Below are 5,394 nucleotides of genomic sequence, written 5' to 3' on the forward strand. Positions count from 1 at the left end.
CTGTTGGTATTGGGCCGTTTCACAGACAGGAAGACAGGGGCTCCCCGGGAACACGCCAGCAGAGCTGAGGCTCCGTCCCAGGGCTCCTGGCTGCACGGTGTCTCTGGGAAAGAGGAGGCGTCTGCACAGGTCCCCTCTCCCCCTGGAGGCCGAGCTGCTGCAGGGAGGGCAGGGGGCTTCAGGGCAGAGGCCAGGGTTCCGCTTGGGCCCCGAGGAGCCAGGCCGGGAAATGGACATTCTGGCCACGACTCCTCAGGCCACGAGCCACTCTGGTAGAGTCAGGATGCCCATCGGAAAGCCCTGGAGGGCTGGCGCAGAACTGAGCTGCGGGGACTGGGTCCAGAGGCCGGGGCACGGGAAGCTGCCTGTGAATTCAGGGAGCAGCCCGTCCTCCACTGGCCGGAGTGATTCCCTGGTCAAGGGTGGAGCAGAGGGTGAGAGGACCAGGCCCCAGGCGGGGTGGGGCTGGGCATCCTGAGCAGCTGCCACGTGCCCTAGAAATGACTGTAAAGGGCTTTTGGGCTTCCCTCTCTTCTTCCTGAAGGAACTAATCCTGGAACCCTTCCTTTGCAGGTGTGACAGGCCTGCTGCAGAGCACACTTAAGGAATCGAGTTTTCTATAATTCTATGCACCGTTATTCTGGCCTCCTCCCCAACCCTCCAAAGTCATTCATCTAGGGAAACATTTAGTGATGTGTGTGTCTTGGGCACGCACATGAAGGCTGTAGGCAAGTGTGGGAAGGGGCAGAGGCGTGAACACCTGTCTCCGTTCTTCCTAAGAATGCCAGCCGCTGTGCAACCCTAAGCGAGGGTCTGGGGGGAGCTGTGGTCAGTGGGTTGTGAGGGGGCAGGGCAGGGAGGAGGGACTGGCCCCTTGGTGGACCCAATTCTTTCACAGTGAGAGTCTGAGCCTGGCTCCTCTGCCCTCACCAGGGCTAACAGCTCTGGCATTTTCCAGAATTTTCCACCCCCTCCTCTCATCCCCCTGTACACACACACACCCATAACACAGGACAGAGCAGCCCTGTCAGTGTCCCAGGGCAAGGCCTGATTGATTTGCAGTTGTTGATCTGTTTAATGTCCCTGCTCCCCAAGCGCCCATCTGGGTAGTAGAGGCGCTGCATTACCTCGCAGGCCTGGCTGCTGGCTGCTGACACCCGCGCCCCGGAGGATGCTTGGTGAGGTTACAGGTGCAACAAGCAAAATGAAAATCCATAGTTTTTAAACCTTTATGAATTGAGAATGTAAACCTGGAAAATGGATCTGGAGTTACTAATGGACAATTGGTTTGACCAGCCCATCCATCCTCCAGGCACGTGGCTGAGGGCACTCCTGTGACAGCCACTCCTGAGAACGGAGCGCCCGCCTCCCCCACCAGCCTTCCCTCCCCACTGCTCTGAAGCAGGAAATAGATGCAGGCAGGAGAAAGGGCCCGGCAGGTGGCCTGCCAGAGGCCCCAAGGTACTGACAGGAGGGGGCACTGGGTTTGGGGGAGAGATTCAGGCCTCGTGTGCTGGGCCAGGACTTTGACCAAGTACTCATCACGGAAGAAACAGATAGCCCCATGCCCACCTCTGCCCCAGGCTAGACCCAGACCTAAGCATGAAAAACGCCTCCTCTGATATAAAGGGCACAATATCCCAACCACACACTCTCCCTGCCTCAACAGTCCAGCCCTGAGGCCTGACTGGTCCTAGCGCTCCATCCCCGTGTGAGGACACTGGCCTTCAGGGCCTGCAAACTCAGCGCCGTGCCCTCTGCCCTCCCCACACATCCCTCGCCTCTTCTGACCCCTCCATTCCCCATCGCCTTTGCCTCCAGCCCTGGGGTCCCTGCACCCGCCGCTTGCTTTCCTCCAGAGCAGTGGCCACAGTCAGACGCACTGTGTACTGTAATTCTTGTTGGTTTAACGCCTGTCTCCCTACTAGGACGTGAGCTCCAGGAGGGCAGGGTTCACTGTCTGATTTTTTTCAGTATTTTTTCTTTTTCTGAGCACCTGGAAAAGTGCCTGGAACATAGTAGGTGAGTAATAAATATTTGTTGCCTGAATGAGCGGACATGGAGGAGTAAGGCTCCTTCCTCCAGTTTAGCCCAGTGCCTGTCTCCACCTCCACGAGGGGCAGTGTCCCCCTTTTGTTTGCTCCTGGATCCACTGACCAGAGCCTTCTAGGACCCTCCTCAGCTGCCTCAGCTCAGCAGGCCCTCCCACTCCCACCTGCCGGTGCCCCTACCACCGCCTGCAGCCCAGGGCCCAGCTGTGGGGGTGCGGCCGCACCTGCAGAGCACAGGGATGGGCAGGGGAGCCAGGGCTGCAGGCCTCAGGTCCACCTCCTCTAGGCCTGCCCCCAGCCCTGGGCCGCAGAGCGCTGCACCCCCCTGCCCTGTCCCAGAGCCCGCTGGGGGCCTCAGGCCTCAGAGAAGCGAGCGCATGTCTTCTAAGTGTCGGAATTGGCTTTTGGGCTTTGCCTCTTTTTGTCTTTGTTGAAAAGACAAGCAAAAAGATTTTTAAAAAAAACAACCAGGTGTATTGAGATATAACTCATAAACTGAACAACGCATCTGTTTAAAGGGTACAATTACCTGGCTTTTAGTATGTTCACGGAGTATCCATCACCCCCAACTCATTTTAGAGTATTTTCATTATCCCAACAAGAAACCCATTCTTCTCGGCCCTCATTCCCCACCTCGCCATCTCCCCATCTCCCCCAACTATAGGAAACCGCCAATCCACTTTCTGTCTGTAGATTTATCTATTCTGGGCACTTCATTTAAGCAGAGCTGCACAATGTGTGGTCCTTTGTGGCTGATTTATTTCATGTAGCATCATGTTTTCAAGACTCATCCATGCTACAGCGTGGGTAGGCACTGCAATTCTTTTCATTGACAGAAAATATTCCATTTTGTGAATATAGGCCATTTTTAATTAGTTGAAAAACCTAAGTATGTGACTTAGGACGAAAAGGATCACAAGAGGTGAAGAAAAGAAACCTACAGACAGTTTAAAGCTGACCTGAAGTCCTCCCGTTATTGGCTGGCCTGGAAGGATAATAGCCCCAAGGAAGGAATCACGGCCAATTTTACAAAAGCATGCGGATCAGTCTTGTTGATAAGATCAGGGATAAGATTATGGAAGAAGGAACCACAGAGTTTTCTGGATACCATGCTTTATAAATATGTTTCATGTTGTTCATTTAGTTGGAGAGGAAAGTAGGAAAGAACTCATTTGTTTCACTGCTAGTCATTAATTTTCTTAGGACCCTGTGGTTGAGCACAGTATGACTCCACCAGCTCCAGGAGAAACAGACCCCCCATGTAGAAGGGAAAGGTCTCTGGGGGCCCAGAGGCCATAAACCTGAAGCTGTAAAGTGAGGGTGACTCCACAGTCTCTACACAGATGCTACTGCTCCTGCTGTCCGCGCCCTGCTGGCATATTGCTTGCTGAGGTCCAGACCCTCCAGCTACACAGTGTGTGTGTGCCCTTCAGGGCTGTACACAGTGACCAAGTACTCAGGTGCAGCCCAGGGCCGAGAGAGGACAGACTGAGAGCCGTGAGAGCCGCTGATGAAGTATACTTGAACTTCTGCTAAGTATGATACTCAGGCTTGATCACAACACCCTTCTTCACCCTCCCTCTAGCCCTGTGCTTGCCATGTGAATTTGAGCACTGCAGGCAGGGTGACCTGCCCCATCCTTGAACACTGGGCTCAACCACATGGCTTGCTTTGGCCACGGGATGTCAGAAGACACACAGCAAGCTGGCTGAAGTGCAGTGCCTGGGTGAACCCAGCCCAGATCGCCAGCCAACCAGCCGACCCTGCTGCGCGCTCAGTTAGCCCCATAATTGGCCCTTAGCTGACAACAGACATTTGGATGGGAGCAAGGGTTCCTGCTGCTTGTTGCTGAGGCTTTAGGCTTGTTACTGGCATATGGTAGGATGGATAACTGGTACGGGACCTTCACAAAATCATTCTTAAATTCACTGATTAACCCCTGTCTGTACTAGAAATATGACTTCCACATTCTTGCCTTATGAATCTCGTGCCTGGGGTTCTGATTTTCTCATACGTCATCTAATGTTCTACTTCCTCACATGTTCCCTCCACATGGCCTTTTCCTGCTTTTCCCTGCTGTTTTATTCATCAGTGGTTCATTATCCTAATTGTCTCTTGCAATCTCTCATTCCTTCATTATCCAATGTGAACAAGAGAGCAAGAAAATGAAAAAAAAAAAAGAAACGAACTTTGGTGAATTGACTGTTCAACTGGAAGATTGAGATATAGAATGAATGAATGAACTAGAAAATGGAAAACATTGATTGCTTTACATTTTCATCCACTTCACGTTCATCATAGATGCCCTCACATTGTGGCAGGACAATTATTAACCTGTCTTAACTGCACCAGGAGGACTTTTCAGTGATCGCTCTCATTAAAGCGTATTCGTATGAGCTGCCCAGGCTAGACCAGGAGGAAGGGTACAAAGAAGCAGCGGGAGGGGGAGTGTGGCTTCTGGCCTCAGCCAGAAGGAAGGTCAATCCTTGGCAAAGGAAACAGTAAATCCTGGGATCTGCACTCAAATGCAGAATGTCGCCAGGCCTTGATGGCTGCCTCGAATGAAATCAACTATTTCCTAGTAACATTTTGCCCTGCTTTCTGAAAAGGAGGACAGAAACAAGAGACTGAATGCAATAAACAGAAAATGAAAGACAGCGAAGGAAGTAGTTGGGACAGAAATGTAAGAAAAGGGACTACGGAGAACCACCATCCCCGTCTGTGATTCTGAGGAAGAGGCACGCCCGTCCCTGAGATCTGAGCAGTCTCGTTCTGTTTCCCTGTAGCCCCCATCATGGCTGCTGGGAACCAGGACAGCTGAGAAACTTGTAAGTGGGGCTCCAAAGTCTCTGTGAGCCTCTGTGCTATGCACGCAGGTGACGTTAAGAGCTGCCCAGTCGGCTGCCCAATCCAGGCAGGGGGACCGGGAGAGGAATGAGGCAGATGTGAGGAAGAGGCGGGGGAGAGAGCAGGAGGCCTGGGCGGCCCCTGTGCTCTGATTCTAGCCCCTTGGGGAAGGGACGTTTCCACCCTTGGGCTCCAAGAGATGCTTTCTCCTTATAATTACCCCTCTCCCATGCTCAAGCCAGTTTGAGTTGTTTGCTGTCACACCTAAAAGAGCCTTAACAAGACAAATAATCGTCCAAGAATGGGAACAGGGAAATAGCCCAGAGCCCAGCTATCTATTTCACTCTCTCTTGAGGTGTTCCCTCCCATCTGTCTCCAGCTTCGCTTCACTCGGCTCCCTGTCTCCCCGGTGCTAATTCTTTCAACTTCTCTATTATTCCTTGGCCTATATTGTCGCTTCCTGATTCGCCGCCTAGCCGTGTGTGTCAGCTTGCAA

The sequence above is a fragment of the Manis javanica genome, chromosome 9 (genome assembly GCF_040802235.1).
Source record: "Manis javanica isolate MJ-LG chromosome 9, MJ_LKY, whole genome shotgun sequence".
Taxonomy (NCBI): domain Eukaryota; kingdom Metazoa; phylum Chordata; class Mammalia; order Pholidota; family Manidae; genus Manis; species Manis javanica.